Source organism: Epinephelus fuscoguttatus, linkage group LG2, assembly GCF_011397635.1.
Source record: "Epinephelus fuscoguttatus linkage group LG2, E.fuscoguttatus.final_Chr_v1".
Classification (NCBI taxonomy): Eukaryota; Metazoa; Chordata; class Actinopteri; order Perciformes; family Serranidae; genus Epinephelus; species Epinephelus fuscoguttatus.
In genome coordinates, this window is record NC_064753.1 from 11,880,652 (window position 1) to 11,899,262 (window position 18,611).

Below are 18,611 nucleotides of genomic sequence, written 5' to 3' on the forward strand. Positions count from 1 at the left end.
CTACCTGGACACGTGATTCCTTCGTGGTTAATTATGCCAATTAAGTGAGGTCAGGGGTAATCACAGCGCTGGTGGTACAGCGGTAATCGCTCAATTTAAAACACCACCAGAGGATGGATCCTAGCGAATATTAAAGGATTGTCAACTATAAACAGAAAGCGAATATCCATCGCGTTTCTCAAAGAGAGAGAAGTTTCTTCCTCGGAGAAAAGCTTCTCTGTATGAGATTGAAGGTAAGATAATCATCTGAGCAAAAACACCGAATAGTAGCCTACCAACAACACTAATTGGTTTCAGCCTTAGGGCTTTCTTTGGTCCAATTACTCCCCAATAATATTTCCAATTTATCAACATATGAAAAGTATGCTTTTTTGACCTTTACATGCACCTGACAAAAAGTCCTTGTCATGTCATTGACATTGTCCTACATTGTCATGCAACAGCTGTGCAGTACAATACATATTAGGCCTACATTTGAGACAGTATATTATGTTGTAATAAACAGTGGTAGAATAAGTTGTCAGATCCTTTACTTGAGTAGAAGTATCAATACCACAGTGTACCTACTTCATTCAAAATAAAAGTCCTCCATTTTGAGTCCTAATTATGTAAATGTATATAACGTATTACCAGCCAAATTTTCTTGAAGTATTAAAGTAAAATTACTTGTTTTTCAGAAATTTAGGCTGCGACGGATATATTAAATAGCCTACATTTAACAAAGTAGTACATTATTAAAACTAATAAGTTGTTGCATAACCAGCATTTTATTGTTGCAACTGCTTGAGGTGGAGCTACTTTTAACTGCTTTGTCTGGGCTATATAATAAATCTGAGGGGTTGTCACACCTATGGCTTAGATGAGGGAAGTGTAACCAGCACTACAACCTGACTCTTCACATAGGTCGACAAAGGGTGACAAGCACACAATCAGGCAAGGTGCAGGGTGATTTATTTTCCCAACATCAAAAGCAGCAAAACACGAGCCAAACCGTGGGTTGCCTGTAATCAGAAGTCAACACAGAAGTATTAAACACCATAAAACAAAACTTAACAGTGTAATAATGAATAAATTTAATAATTTGGAGCATGGTTTTAAACACAAATTACATGAACTTCACCTTCAAAGCAAAATGACAGGAGCTTCTCACAGCACCTCTTTAGCAGAAATGAGAAATGAACTGGGGAAGGTAGTACACTGTTTTTATACTCTATAACCCCGCCCACCGGCACAATCCATTTTAACATCTGTGTGTTTTTAATTGAAGTCGAAGTCAATGAACATCGAACAAAGGTGATATGTCAAACCAGGTGTTAAATGCTGTTGAGTTTGGGAACCCTGAGTGTGCACCCCCAGGGACACCACACAAACTTCACAGCTGGAGCACATGGTCACAGGGGTCTAATTTATTGGATCATGATTACGTTATTTTATGTAAAATCTCCATCTGAAAAGTAACTAATAAATGTCGTGGAGTAGAAAGTTATTTCCCTCTGAAATATAGTGGAGTGAAAGTATGTACCATCAAATGGAAATAAGATTCAAGTACCTTATAAACATTGTTTTTACTTTTGTTTTTTTATTCCATTTAGGAGGAGAGCTCTATTAAATCCAAAGTGGTCCATGGTGCCAATGAGGCAAATAGGATATTTGTGGATTTTCATGCCAGCCCTACTGGGGCACACTGTGGCCAGACTAAAACAAGGGACAGCATATCCCGTAGATGTTACTGGCCAGGGATGTCTGTAGACATCAACAAGTGGGTAAGTCAGCAGTACATACAAATCGTATATAATAATTCTGTGATAAGGCTTATAATTTCATTATTTCTCTGGAACTTCTTTTCTATATTCTTCAAAATGATTTATAAAAAATTTCATCCTGGTGTTTACATTACATGTGTTCATTAATACGTTTTTACATAACATGTCATCATCAGGTTTCCCAATACTCAGCATGTCAGGCCAGCGGAGTGTCAATAAAAAGGCCAACAGAATACACTCCCATAAAGGTTAGTTCATCCAAACACTGCAAAATTTTTTTAGTGTGTAAGTGGCACATGGCTTAAAGAAAATATGTGCTTTCTTTAAAAAAAAAAAAAAAAAAGTTGTTGAAAATATGCATTGAGTGACTTTTACATCACAGATATTTTGATTGTTTAGAATCTTCTCAATTGTATATTTATAAACCAGGCAGTATAAATTAAGCAGTGTCTGGAAGAAAAAAAAATAATGTGAAAATCTTTTTCTATATAAGGTTTCTCAGCCATTTGAATTGGTCTGGATGGACCTCATTGGGACACTGACACAAACAAAAAATGGGCATCAGTACATCTGCGTGATCATCGACTACTTCACAAAATGGCCACAGGCTTACCCTTTGAAGTCGAATTCAGCCAAGGAAGTCGCGTCGTGCATCATAAAGTTTGTCTATCAGTTTGAAGCCCCCAAAAGGATTCTTACTGACCAGGGCAAAGAATTTGTCAATGCCGTAAGTACTTCAGTCCTAGGCAGAAATTGTCTACATGTTCTTGATCTATTAAATATTACTTTAACTAATCTCTTATGTATTATATTTCAATTCAGATAGCACCTTATTTAGTTCTGGCATCTTGTTACTTTTGTTCTGGCAATACTTTGTGACTAGTATAGTTTTTGGAGTCTTACTGTACCTGTAATGAGTTTATTTTAGAGTCTGCAATTACTGTATTTCTTCAAACAGTTTTCTCTTATGATTGCAGATCAACAAGAAAGTATGCGAAATACTTGCGATCCAAAGAAGCCTCTGTTTGCCCTACCATCCACAAACAAATGGATTGGTAGAGTGAATGAATGGCACAATTCAGAGTTGAATCCTTTATTATACCACACTAAGTTTTGATACTTATGTATCATTAAATGCATATGTGTTTATATTACTTTACTGTACCTTTCCACTGAACTGCCATAAAGAGCAATATCAATGCAATTTGAAAAATTATCCTAATCACAAGTATTGATATTTTGAAATTCTCTTTATTCCCAGAGCTCTGAGCAAAGTGGTTGGCCAGCATCCAGAAACAATGGATGACTATCTCAATGCTGCAATGTTTGGTCTCTGGTCAAAAAAGCAGATGACCACCAAATACTTGCCCTATTACCTGATGTTTGGCAGAGAGGCCCGCTATCCATCACAAGTCCCAGAACACTACAAGGTTGGTTTATTGTCTGTCTATTAAGATATGGTAATAACACACATGTAAAACTCACATTCATGTAAGCTTTTATTTCTAACATAATATAATGTGTTTGTTCAAAGCTTGACAGCACTGTGGAGGCCGTAGTGGCACAGGAGGAGTTGTCACAGGATATGCAAAAACACAAAGAGTTACTGGAACTGGTGAGAGAAAATCTCGCCAAAGGAAATGAGAAAACAAAGGGCAAAATTGACTCTAGTGGCAAAACACCTGTCATTAAAGTCGGGCACAAAGTTTGGAGACAGAATATAAGGAGCCAACAGAGGAAGGTGTGGGGGGGGGGATTGGATGTAAACTTTTTGGGACTATATACGGATATTGCAATCCAGGGGAAAAGTGCTGATCTCCAAAATAAGAGTGGGGCAATCTTTCCCAAAATTAATGTGGACCATCTAAAGCTCAACATAGAGGACACACCCAGAGCCCCACACTGGGCTGAAAAGATGAGAAATCAACCACCAGCCCCACCAACTACCACAGCCACACCAGCTCCAACCTCCCCACAACCACCATCACCACCAACTACCACAGCCCCACCAGCTCCAACCCCCCACAACCACCATCACCACCAGCTACCACAGCACCACCAGCTCCAACCTCCCCACAATTACCAGCCCCACCAGCTACCACAGCCCCACGACGAACCTCCACCACCAGCATCACCATCAGCAACTCCAAGTGACACTCAAGCTGTTGCAGAGAAATGTATGATTTCTTCTTATTTTTAATCAAATACATTTTAATATCCAAGCACACAATTCTCATAATTACCCCTCAATCACCCTTAATAATTTACATGATTCTGTATATATGTTGTTGACAATTGGGTTACAATAATTATGAATCAGAATCAGAATCATAAATACTTTATTATCCCCGAGGGGAAATAATGTTACAGGTGCTCCTTGCAAGAGAGGAAAGATACATGAAAATATAAGAAATTTAAACAATAGTATTTACAAATATACAGTTAAATAAATATTTATTTACGTTTATGTTTGTTAATAATTTTATATATATATATATATATATATATATATATACATATATATATATAGACTCACAAGTCAGTCTTTAGACGTCGGAGATCTCTGATTGTCTGGTGGCGAGACTACTATACATATAAGTTGAACAAGATTATTTACACAAACAGAATATATACAGTCAGGGTGAAATGGGGTTATTGCACAAGTTACATTGGATTATTATAGTGTGTGAAAAAAATGTACTGAGTCATTAGATAGCTTTGCTGATGATTTTTTTTAATTGCGACTTACTCCACTTCAATTTACTTGACTCTTTTATCATTCTTTTATATTGTTGGCAGATATACAGGATGCCTGGTCAAGAAAGGATGTCCACATCTTCCTTTCAAGGATAGGGGCCTACAAACTTTTCTACTGGGACATTCGGCAAGTTGGTCCCAACATGGAGTTGGAAAGTGAGGTACAATGGTCTTATTTAAACATGATTTGATAAACTGCTAACTGTTACTCACTGGAGACAGATGGACAGACGCTCCACAGCTGAAATGGAGCAGCCTGTAGTTGGTGTCCTGCCGGGATATCTTGGCGCCAACCCTCACCAACAGGTCCTCAAACTGGGCCCCAGTCAGCCTGAAGTACAGCTGAAAGCGGCTATCTTCCAGACGGAGTTCCTGGAGGAGGTGGTGAAACTCGCCGAGCTGGATGCGCTTCTGCAGGATAGGGTGAACCCAAAAACGATGGCGTTTGGCCCTCCGACACATTTGGGACTTCCAGAGCAGGTACAAAGCAGTGATGGTGGTTATCTCGCGATAGAGGCGTCCAGCGCGGTGCGATAGACACGAAATTCGCGTCCAACGCCTCATCGCTCAAGTTGAAAATATTGAACTTTTGAGGCGAATTCGCTTGACACTGTGCCGCAAAAGCTAATCATTGTTGAGATTCTCCCGACGTCACTGGCGTGTGTCAACAACAATAAACTGCTGCTCACCGGAGACAGATGGACAGACGCTCCGCAGCTGAAATGGAGCGGCCTGTAGTTGGTGTCCTGCCGGGATATCTTGGCGCCAACCCTCACCAACAGGTCCTCAAACTGGGCCCCAGTCAGCCTGAAGTACAGCTGAAAGCGGCTATCATCCAGACGGAGTTCCTGTCTGGACCTCCTATAATACACCGGGCACCTTCTCTCCTTCTCTCTCTCTCTCATGTCCTGTTACTACATCTCGCTAACTCGGCCGTACTGCATGTCACTAACTCAGCCGTACTGCATGTCACTAACTTGGCTTCTTCTCCGGAGTCTTTGTGCTCCACTGCCTCGCAGGTTAACTTCTATCACAGCGGTGCCTGGATAGTGTGACGTGTGTGCTTGTGCTGCTGCCGTGGTCCTGTCAGATGCCTCCTGCTGCTGCTGTTATCATTAGTCATACTTCTACTGTTATTTTCCACATATGGTTATTGTCACATATGTATACTATCAGACATTTATATATACTTTCAACATACTGTACAACAATAACCACAATTATAATTATAATATTATTATAATATTATGACCTCATTAATGTTGTTGTAAGCTACTGTCATTACCGTCTATCCTGCATCTCTCTCTGTCTCTGTCTCTCTTTCTGTCTCATTGGGTCATACGGATTACTGTTCATTTATTATGTTGATCTGTTCTGTATGTCATCTATTGCACATCTGTCCATCCTGGAAGAGGGATCCCTCCTCAGTTGCTCTTCCTGAGGTTTCTACTGTTTTTTTCCCCCCGTTAAAGGGTTTTTTTGGGGAGTTTTTCCTTATCTGCTGCGAGGGTCCTAAGGACAGAGGGATGTCGTATGCTGTAAAGCCCTGTGAGGCAAATTGTGATTTGTGATATCGGGCTTTATAAATAAAATTGATTGATTGATTGATTGATTGATTGATACATTTTACTAGACATACAAGAGATAGAGAAGGGAGACAGTTAATGAAAACAGTTGGCAATTTGATCAATTAAACCACTCATAAAACTTAAACCACTAAGTCGAGATGTATAACTTGTATTGCTACATAAAAATGGATCATAGAATATGTATGTATGTATCTGCAACATCAAAAAATCTAGTGCTTGATGACATTTTTGTGTAGTGTTATTGTTTATCACAAAGAGAGACAAAAGATACACAACTGAGGGAGGCTCATTATCAGTTTGATGAGCAGGGGCCTGTTTCAGAAAGCAGGTTCAGAAAAACCCTGAGTATAACCCTGAACTCTGAGCTGATGAATCCTGAGATGGGAAACTCAGAGTTTTCAGTTTCAGAACAGCTGATCAGAGTCAGTTCAATCAACTCTGAATATGTTCACTCTGAGTTAAGCACGTGAGTGATAAATAAAAAGAATAATAAAATATATAAAATAATAATTTAAAAAAAACTGGGATTACACATGTGCAATAAAGATTTCAGGTCAGGAGCGAGCAGGTTAGCATCACAGAGTTTCACTGCCAGAGAGTTACTGCGGTAACTGAACCCAAGTTTAAGTTAGCTCTCTTTCTGGAACTGAAAACCTAAAGTTTCCCTCATCTCAGGGTAAACAAAGTCAGTTTTCACTAAACCTGCTTTCTGAAACAGGCCCCAGATCTGAGACAAGCATACTGACAGGCCATTCAGTGCCACAAATATCCAGAGAAGCTAGCTCAGTGAGGTTAACACATAATCAGTTCTTTGGCCCAAGCCTTGACCAGTGGCTTGCTTTGATAGTTTGTTAGGAGGCAGGCTACCGCAAAAAGCTGGTTGATACTGCCAGCAATGGTCAGAGGGATAATAGTGTCAAACGGGTGGCTCTCTTTGATGCGCCTGATTGTACTCTCCACATGTATCCTTAACCGTGCAATGTCCTGAGTGATCAGCACATCACTCAGGACATTGCACGGGAAGATGATTCCACAGGAGAGGAGCCTGATAGCTGAAGGCTCTGGCTCCTGAGTCGTGTACTACGAAGCGAGATTAATGGGTTAGCGAGCTCTGTTGAGTCTAAAGCCAGGGTTTTCAGTGTCACGAAGGTGGCTCTCTTTCAGCCTGGCTAAATCACCATGGTAACTTATGCTAAGCTCATAACCTGGTCGGGAGCAGGTTATGTTCTGAGTTTCGGATCAAATCGGCCATAAAAGCGCCACCCCTTTCACTGTTAAACCCCTTCAAACTCCACTAATCATGGCATCGCCGTTCGTAGACGCACCGGTGGACCTGGGTGCGAGGATTATAAGAGGATCACTCCGGAGGGAGAGAGTCTTCCGTGAGCGCACGGACCCGCTGGCATTCCCTGATGATATGCTCCATGAGCGATATAGATTTTCAGCTGAGGGCATACGGTACATATGCGCGCTGGTTGATGCAGACATCAGGAATGCCACAAAGAGAAGCTGTGCGCTCACGGTTGGACAGACAGTGTGTGTGGCACTACGTTTTTTCGCCACGGGGACCTACATGCATTCAGTCGGTGATGCTGAAAATCTCAGCAAGAACACAGTCTGCCGCGCTATACGCAAAGTTGTTCTTGCTCTCACTGAGAGACTGAATATGTTTGTGGTGTTCCCCAGTCATTTGCGCACATTAACTGTGAAAGAATCGTTCTACAAAATAGCCGGTAGTCTACATTACTATTTCCCTATTCTAAGCTGTATGACATTCCTTAATAGGATTCCCCAGGATCCTAGGTGCAATTGATTGCACCCACGTCCCCATCACAGGGCCCTTGGGTGAACATGAAGGTGATTTTGTCAACAGGAAATCCTTTCACAGTATCAATGTCCAGGTAAATTATTTGGTATCATTTTTGTGTGGTGACTGGTGGCACATATGTACATTGCATGCAGGTATATTAATTGTGTTGCACAGTAGTATGCATATGTATCAGAAATATTCACCCGTAGCACATTTTATTATAGTTCTTCATCACACTTAATAAGCCTTTTGAGTCTCCTTTAAAAAGAACTCACTAGTTCCCCTTTTCAGTGCTGTCATTGTGAAATTAACCTGAAATGCATGTTGCAGATGACTTGTGACCACCAACTCATGGTCACAAGTGTTGAGGCAAGGTGGCCCGGATCCGTCCACGACTCCAGAATCTTCAGAGAGTCATCGCTGGGTCACCAGTTTGAGCAAGGTACAGCAGATATTCCAGAGACAGTCAATTCTTGATTGTCAGCAATGATGATGTGATTTCCTCTCACTTTATTAACAGGGCTCTTTGATGGACTGCTCGTGGGGACAGGGCTATCCTCACAAAGTATTTGATGACCCCCTATCCTGACCCTGACACTCCATCTCAGAGTCGCTTCAATGCGGCTCTGAGTAAGTGCCGGGTCAGGATATAGATGACATTTGGGGTCATCAAATCCAGATTCAACTGCCTGCGCGGACGGAGGTGTCCCCAGAGCGGGCATGTGAGACAATCACTGCCTGTGTCGTGCTGCACAATATAGCAACCATTAGAAAAGAGAGAACACCCCATGTGCCACTCATGGCACCAGATGTCGTTGACCCCATCACCCTGGACCAACCGTCTGGTGTGGCAATCAGACAAGCAATCACCAACCAGTTTTTCACCTAACACCAACCACAGCAATAAACACAATCAATCACCCACTTGCTGAATGTTCCATCTATTCATTTAATTGTCTTTGCATGTGCTGGGGAGAGAGAGAGAGTGTCATGAGTTTACAATGTCAGTTGTGCCTAACTAAAATATTTTAAACTGCAGTTCACAACAATACCTTGCTCTTCATCTCCAGGATGCCAATTTCTAATTTGAGCTTTTTTATTTCCAGTTCTTTTTTTTCATTATCAAGTTCCAGGTTCCTCTTGTAGAGGGCTCGGATGGTATCTGCTCCTACCTGTATGAGCAGTTTAGTTTAAAGACCTTCAGCAGCAGAGATGACTAATGTTTTCAGTCATGTTGGTGTCGGACTGTGTTCATGATTCACTTAGCATGGTGCTCACTTTTCTAGAAATGATAAAACCCTTACATTTTGCTTTTTAGCTTGCCTCGAGGTGGAGGCCGTAGGCTGAGGGGACTGATGGAGATCTTCCTCTCCCTGTGAAATAAGTGGGCAACAAAGCTTGGTTACATGATTAAAGGAGAAATTCGAGAATTAAGTGATAAAGGTATATTTACCCCTAAAGGCCTCTCTGAGTACACAGACAGTGTGTCCTCGTCATCTATCTCCACCTGAACAACAATTGGAGAGCACTGCATGATGTGAATTCTGCACAGCAAACCTGACTGAGAGTGCTTGACAAATTGCCATGATATTTACCACTGGGGAGGGGTCACAAGGGACATGTGGCGGTGGCTCCATTAACACCATTGTGTCTCCTTCAACTAGAAATTAGACGTAGACAGATATTGTTATAGATATTTTCACATCTCAAAGCCACACAAAACAGGCATTGAGTTCTTTACACCAAAGGCTCCATACATACCCTGGACATACAGGTGATGCTGGGAGCTGCTGGCACAGGGGTCAGATTTTATGCCCCCCTCTATGCCCTCCATGATGGGCCTCCCCTCATTGTTTGCGAGGGCCAGCTCCTCTGACGCGGTGTACTGCGGAGGAGCTGGCCCCCCTCCTGTCTTCCGCATTTCATTTTTTTTTCTGTTCGCTGAGGACAGTATTGCAACTTTAAAATTTGACACAGTATATTAACTACACACTGTGGAGAACACAATGAAGCGGTTACATACCACTCTGAATGATGTTTTTATGCTTGGTGCGGATTTGCTGCCACGTCCGCCTGACGGTGTTGGTACCACAGCTGAGGAATAATGTATTCATTAATCTATTGGTATTTATCACAGATGATAATCACTCATGACATTATTTCACTTTGCAGTGGCCACAGATTAAACTGATTTTAACGTCTCCCTGAATTTTGGACAGTGTCAGACTGAATGCACATCATATTAAACATGCATCTGATATTTGAGACTGACAATGTCCAGCAGTGAGAATTAACAACAGGTTCTTAGAATTAAGTGTTATCTTACGCATTGACGCGGTCAGCAATTTTCTGCCAGCATTCCTCTCTGGCTTTATTTGCTGACACCGTGTTGCTTTTAGCGGTTATTATTGTCTTATATTTTTCATATCCCTGTATGATCTCCACCTGCTCCTCCTGACTGAAATACGCAGCTCGCGCTCTATCCATTTTGTGCGGACGTTGAGTCAAATGACGCTCCAAACGCCCCCTTTTATGTGAACGCGCACAAAGCCTTAAGAAGAGAGCCGTGGTTAACAAATCAAGTTGATAACCGCCGTCGTGATACCAATTATCTTTGATTGCGGCTTTAGACTTTGTCGATCCTGAACATGCAAAGAAAGCCTGGCTCTGTTGAGCTTCCTTCGTAGTACAGCCCTCGGATCTACTTTTGGAGACTTTAGGGACCACGAGTAACCCTGCATTCTCCGAGCGCAGTGTTCTGGTGGGATAATATGGCACTATGAACTCTCTAAGATATGACAGAGCTTGACCATTTAGAGCTTTATAAGTTAACAGTAGGATTTTAAATTCAATTCTGGATTTTACAGGGAGCCAGTGCAGAGAAGCTAAAACAGGAGAAATATGATCTCGTTTCTTAGTTCCTGTCAGTACTCGTGCTGCTGCATTCTGAATTCGCTGGAGAGTTTTTAAAGACTTACTAGAGCTACCTGATAATAGAGAGTTACAGTAATCCAGCCTTGAGGTAACAAAAGCATGGACCAATTTTTCTGCATCTTTTTATGTGTAGATTTGCACATAAAAGCCTACGCTACTAAAAACCTACTCCGGATTCAGGAACACCGCGGGAAACTCAGGGCTGAATTCACAAAAGGATTGCGTGGCATTTGCGGCCGCTAAACCGGTAAAAATGGAGCAAACAGATACGGTCTAATTCACAAAGCACGCGCAGAGGGTGAAATGCTCCACTAACTGTGCTGCCAAGCAGATTGCGTCTCGGTGCTCCGGTGTTATTTGCAGGTATTTAAATGAGGTAATATACATACATTTGGTGCAAAAATGGCCCCTTTCTATGCAAATGAGCCTCATTGATAAACAACGTCTAATTCACTAACACCAGCGCTAATAGCCACACGCAGTTTGAGTGAAGTAAATAACATCTTTAGAAAGCTGGTGCAAACTGGGCGCTCCTCTGTGGAAGCCTCTCGCCCAGACTTTCCAGTGATCGTGGCAGCAGTGATTGTCTGTTAAATCAGTCTGTAAATAATATTTTGACATTATTATTATAATCATTATTACTTTAATGGCATCCGAAGATACTGATGCGTTGAACAGGTGACAGTCTGCGGTCATTCTCAAAACGCACTTGTGTCACGCACTTCAAAAGCAGCTTTCAATATTTTATTTTACAAAACGGGGGAAACAAACATGAACAAAAACGGTTCCATAATTCATATTAAATTCAAAAGATAACGAAAAAAACAGCTACAAGTGAGAGGGCATAGTGATAAAGTGGTCAAACTTGGTCAAATCCACAGCCTCAACCCATCCGACACTGTTAGACTGACTCACCAGCAGATATCACTAGCTACATGAGGGTATACAGTATTCAGTACTTTGCCAAACAAAGTCTAGTTAGCCACAGCGCTAATAGCCACATGCTTGTGCAGCTTGTGAGGCATTATATGATAATTTTTCTTTGGTCCCCCGCTTCAAATCATGCCATCGTCTTTTACATTCCAATGGCGTGCGTTTGAAAACTCCTATGGAACTCACAGACTGGGATATCAAATCCCAAATACGGTTTCTTTCTCCGGCCATTGTATTTCTTGCCTGGAGTTTTGAGGAATAGGTTCGCACCTCCTTGGTCAGGAGGACCTCAAGCTCGCGTTCTGAAAATTTCATCTTTCTCTTCCTAGCTGCCATTGTTCTGCCACGGTGTTCTTGGCGCAAAGCCAGCATTTAGGCTATACTTTGCCATGTGTGGCTAATTGCAATCAGGGGCAAACTGCACTCAGCTGCCAAACTTTGTGGGCGCGTTTGCGCTGGTATATCATTAGCACAATATCCTTTGTGAATAGGACGTTAAGATGCCGCAAACTGCGGGTGGAAGTGAAGTGCATTTCAAGGTGCTATCAGCAGCCGCAGTTCATTCTTTGTGAATTCGGCCCTCAGATTTGATCGTAAACACGTGTGTATGATCATAAATGCCAATCCATCGTAAAGTGACAGCGCGCTCCCGCTAATCAGCAGAAAATCCCCGCCCATGAATAGCCAATGACCACCATATAAGGAGGTGTAGGTGCATCCAGTCGACCTGTCAGTCATGGCGCAAAGAAAGAAAGGGAGAGAAAGACAAAAGAATTTTGAAGTGGACTTAAGAAAAAACATTTTATTTTCTTCAGTTAGCAGTGGTGTGACAGGGACAGGCAAAGCGCAGACCTGGAGGGAGGTAACAGATGCTGTTAATGTTGTCTCCATAGTACAAAGAACCATGTCAGAGGTGAAGCGTAAATGGTTTGATATGAAACTAGAGGCAATGAAATGCATAAGCACACACAGAAGTACAGCGGTCACCAAACAAACAGAAGATTCATTTGTGGGGTTTTGAATGAAGTGGGAACGGGAAACTAGAAAGTTTTGTGCGTAATGGATAAACTCTAAATCAGTGATGGCTGTCAGAATGTAGAGCTATTTAACATTTATTTTAACAAATGATACGGATAACATATAGCCTTCAGCAGTTTTGTATGTATCGTCTTCAAATTATTTGAATCTTAATAGCCTAAAGCTCTGTTTTATACAATATAAATTAAGCATTTTTCAAACCAGATTTATTCATTCAAATGATCAAAAAGCCACACACAAAAAAAACGTGTTGTCTCAAATAATTGTTTCAGCTGGCGCGTGCTCCTTCGTGCTGCCTCTGCTGAACCCAGGCACCGAGGCCACAGAGGCTGTGATCCAGCTGTCCTTACGGATATTTTTATTATCGTCATTCAACATGTAGAAAGAACGTGTAATCTATTGAGTCGATTTACATAGATAATTCACAATCATGAACCTAATCTGGATCTTAAACCTGCTAATTGCCAACTAATTTAACTAAATGTGTTATATTTTTAATATTTTGTCATGTTTAGATTACGTGTTTCAAAGGCATCTGTGTATTGTGTACATAACAGAGCGCAATACGAATTAAAATTGTAATTTCCAGTAGTGACAAGCAATATTTATGTGCTTTACTACATTTACACAAGCACTACGAGTGGTCAGGAGCAGGAGTAGATTTTGTTAGTAGCTACGAAAAGATCGGAGCTACTAAAATATTGATGAATGTGGACATGCACGTAAATTTCCGTCTGCGAACAGTTTACACACAAATTCCTTCTGCTTCTGCTTCTGAGACCCATTGTCTTTAAGCATGAGAGGATGTCAGACTTTAGTCTTTTCAAAGTCTTTATCAAAGTATTCTGGTGTATAATAGAATATTATTACCTAATATATATGAGGCAGCACAGATTCTTTTAAACACATGAAAATGCATCACACTTAACATCAACAATGAAATGTTATGAAGAAGCATGCATTATTATAGATGCAACAAGTACTTCACCTTACTTTACACATACAATGAATACTTGTGATACTGCATGGACTATTATAGCATACTATGAGACCTTACTACAGTTGATTGTTGAGGTGTGTATAGGTGAGCACAGGTATTCACAATGCATTATAACCCCTGTCAGTCAACCTCTAGTTTATAACTAGTCAAGAGCACTTGACACAAAAGCATTATAATTCACTATAAATGCCCTCATAACACATTATAGTTGTAAATGGAAGTGACTCAAAGTTTTACTTTTTGAAAGTTTTTATAGGAATAATTGTTGAAGGTAGTGAAACCAGTGGCTTCATAGTAGTTAGAGCACTCCCTACCAAATACAGACATAACCAACACATAACGGATTTTTCTGTGACTGAGACACCATAACATCATCTCTGTGGCACTACCACAAAGGTGAATTAGACTGATACCACAAGGCAGAGTACTGTCTACGCAGAGACGTACCACAAATCCCTGCTGATGAACACAGACCAGCATGACAGCAGTGCAGTGCCTCAGACACCTATAATGGATACTCCTAATACCTGACACAATGGCAAAACCTGCAGCTTTCCAAGGAATCAGAAAAGCCAAATTATGGCACTGAGCCTCTCAGACACAGCATCATTCGCAAGAAACATTTTCACATGTGTTTTAACAACTAGCAATAAAAAAGGAATATCAAAGAGACTGCTTTTTATCTGCAACCTCCATGCATGTAGGCCTATATATGGTATGAATATATAAATAAACATATGTATTTACATTTCCGGCATCAATACAGCAGCACAAGTTTCATTTCAACAGCATGGTACCAACATTTTTTTGTTTGTTTTCCATTGGCAAAAGTTATGGGTAGAACCTGGTTCTTTTTTTGGTACCACCTCAGTAGGTTCCAAATGAGCTAAGCCAGTACTACAAGGTGGAGTTAAAACACCACTGATTGGTCAGAGAGAATTATAACTCATGGGACATGAGAAACAAACCCACATTTTTAAATAGCCAAGATACCATCAACAGCAACTGCATTTTTAAAATTACTGGATGGAGCAATGTGCACTGTGTCACGTTGAAGATGATGTCACGACAGTTTCATGCAGCGATGGTCAGCTTAAAGTCCCATCTACAATGAGAAGCAAAATGAAGAAAACACCTGGTACCAAAAATGAGTCAAGTAGAGTGGAGTTGAGCCAAACCATGCAGTGGAAATGAAGCATTAGAATTCAACAGAATGGAGAAGATTTTAGCATTGATCCAGCAACAGCTGGACGAAGATTCGGGATGCAGCCCCAAAGCTAGGGAACACACCTATACTGTAGATATCAGGGAAGCTAGCTCGTTAGATATTTGTAAAAGAAAGCTAAAACGTATACAGTTAATTTTAGCCTTTAACTAGCTCTGACTTTCCTGATACAGGTCTGAAAATTTTTACGTTTTGCTTTCTATACTGTGCATTCACACCAAAAGTGTCATGAGCGCCAGCGGTTGCTCTGGTTGCTGGCATTGCGCTGCCTGGCAGCTCTGGCAGGGCTTGCAGAAGGCTGCAGAAGGCTGCCAAGGGCTTTCTGCTTGCTGCAGAAGATCTTTCTTTCTTTCTTTCTTTCTTTCTTTCTTTCTTTCTTTCTTTCTTTCACTGTCCCGCCTTGAGAATATTCACGGTCTGCAATTGGCTGCTGCTCGTTGCTGCTTCAGCGGCATCGCTGCTTATTTGCATAAAGTTGAGCTTCTCTCAACTTCACAGTGACGCTCCGGTCGCTGGCATCGCGCTGCTCGCAGCTGCCGACGCTCCAGACGCCCTTCGTAGCAAGCGTACATTGAAAATGAATGACTGCCGGCCGCTTATGACGCTCATGATGCTTTTGGTGTGATGGTACATTCACACCAAAAGCGACCTGAGCGCCAGCGGTCGCTCAGGTCGCTGGCATCGCGCTGCTCGGCAGCAGCTCCAGCAGGCGCTTGCAGCGGCCAAAGGGGCGGGGCCGGCTGCTGCAGATGTGTCCATCAAGGCTGACACGGCTGTTCACTTTACAAGGATGAACAAATATATCATATATGTCTTCACTTTGCATTATCCATGACTTTCATTACACAATTAAAATAACGCAAATAAACACAGTCAATATAGAGTCCTTTATAATTATGATTTTACTCTCCTGTTGGCACGTAGGACCACTGAGAAATGTAATTGGTGGTAAATAAGTGGGAGCTCTTTAATCGCACTTTCGGAAGCCTGCTTTGTACTGCATCGGCATATTTGCTGAGGAAACACAGGGACCGGAGCCGTCGGGCCGTCTGGGTCCACAGAGTCCTGCAAACCCGGCAACTCCACGGTGAATTTCACCGGCTCGTACAGCTCCGGGAAAGCCCAGACCTCCGTACCCGAATCCCGGTCTGCAATTGGCTGCTGCTTTGGCAGCGGTGCTGCTCATTTGCATAAAGTTCAGCTTCTCTCAACTTCTACTTGACGCTCTGGTCGCTGGCATCGCGCCGCTCGCTGCAGCCGACAACCCTGACGCCCTTTGTAGCAAGCGTACATTGAAAATGAATGGCTGCCGGCCGCTTATGACGCTCATGACGCTTTTGGTGTGAATGCACAGTGATTGACAGTTTACGCTTGACGCTGCTACAACTCTTTAAAATCTTACTTGATTTCATGATTTATAGTTTTCCAATTGCCTTGTCTGTTCTATGTCTGTTATGTATGTATTTTCATGTGAAGCACTCAGTGCTTAATGTTACTATCAATAATAACAATGATAATGGGCCTATTTTTTTTAATTCAAAGAGCAAGACAGATTCAAAATTGTAAATCTTCAAAATTATATTTGCACTCTCAGCAGTGTGTGCTTTAAATGCAGCACTCTGTCTGGTATTCAGAAGACAGTCTGTCAGATTAAAACTTTCAAAATTCATTATTTGTAATTTTTCATAACTTGAGGTAAGCTGTTTCATTTTGGAATTATTGGGCAAAAATCCCATAATAAACGCTGAGCATATTGTAAATTAAATTGAATGAGAGAACACTAGCCTTCTGTACCTCCCCTTGGCTCTGATCTTAGACTTTAGAAAATGTAACCCATGATCAGAGACAAATCAGAGGTCATTTCAGGGAGGGGCTGTTCCTGTTGGCTGTTTTACAAAAGCCTTCAGATAGTGAAGCCTGATTCAATGGTAGAATATCCTGCAGAGAAAGTTGCTGTTCGGGCATTGGCAGCAACTGCCTGCACTGCAAAACAACCTAAAATAGGGAGACAGACTTCTTAAAAGGAGAATCTAAAAGAGTCTAGCAATAAACAAAACAGAATGTGTCAATTTCACTCTTATTTTCAAATAAACATGACTATTTTAGGGTTGTCTGTAAATTAATTGTGCTGTAGGCTTGTTACTGCTGGACCTAAATGTCACCTCTAATCATTCCAATACCTATAAATCAGTGGGTATGATTGTCTGTTAAATTAGCTAAGTGTTGACAAGTTCAGTGTTATGAGGGATTCAAGCCACTAGAGGACAGAACAGGCTAATAATATGTGTTGATATTGAGTGGACATGAGACATTTTGCATTTTGCCATTGCATTCATTGAGAAAAGAATGGACCCAACACAAAACAAGCAACCTAACTTATATCAAAAATTCCAATACATGCCTCACCAAGCTCTGTAAACACATTGTCTACAGGTGCAGAACAATAGTCGAGCTGACACGACGAATTAATTGATTTCTTGACTGACAATAAACGAATGGCCAAATTATTTTGATATAGCTAGATATAACATATTTAAGATCTTATTTGTTTATTATGTTAGTTGCTGACATTCCATAGACCAAACAGTTAATTGATGGATCCAGACATGAATCAGTAAATTAACAAATAATTGTTAGTTGAAGCCCTAAATAGTTGACTTACACCACAGTGGTTTGACTGCAGGGTCAAACATTTACATGCACAGCTATTTCAGAGTTAGAACCTGTATCGGGCTACTTATTGTCGAGTAAATTGGCTTTGACATGTTACCTCAGTGGAGTGCCTCTTTAAACACACAACTCCCTTAAACATGGCTGTAAGCCAATGAAAAAATGAGGGCGGAAGTGTTTAGTCAGTCCAGGAGGCGTGTGACAGATACTGTAAGGGTTCAAGGTCAAGGCTATTGTCCTTTTAGGGCAGTGGTAGGCAACCTGTGGCTTCAGAGCCACATGTGGCTCTTTAACCTCTCTCCAACTCCCCCCTATGTCTTTGACCAAAAATTCAGCTACATGGAAATTAATCAAAGTTATTTTTTTTACATTTTGATTTTCATTTGTCATTCTTGAAGGCCTAATGTGATTCTTACATTATCCAGTTGTAAAAATATGCAACCTATAGGCCTACAACACATTTAAAAAATGTTTGACATTTTGTCAACTGAAACTTGAGTCACAACTATGTCAACGGCCTGGCGCCTTTTCTCTAAATTTTCTGAACATCATATGCAGTGGCTTGTCTTGAGTCTCCGTAGCAAAGCTAGCTGTGGATTCCAAATCCAGAAAGAAAAAGTGTGGGAGGAAAATATTGAATCTAATAGTGCATAGACAGATTTGTTTACTGTCGCCGCAAGGTACCAAATATTCATAAATACTTAGAGTAGCCACCTAATGTTAAAACATATTAATAATTAAACTTATGAGTAATGTTGATAAGCTAGTTTAAACTTAACAAGGCTATGTTACTGTCATTAGAAGCTCAAATATGTTTTGCAGCTCCAGACAGAATCAATTTTTTTGAACCAAAAATGGCTCTTCTGGTAGTAAAGGTTGCTGACCCCTGCCC

The 18,611-nt window shown here is 41.2% G+C and overlaps 1 pseudogene; it reads left to right on the plus strand.

The window, feature by feature from the left end:
• Nucleotides 1-7,399: 7,399 nt before the first annotated feature.
• On the plus strand, nucleotides 7,400-8,808 carry LOC125904779 (putative nuclease HARBI1; annotated as a pseudogene).
• The last annotated feature ends 9,803 nt before the right edge of the window (nucleotides 8,809-18,611 follow it).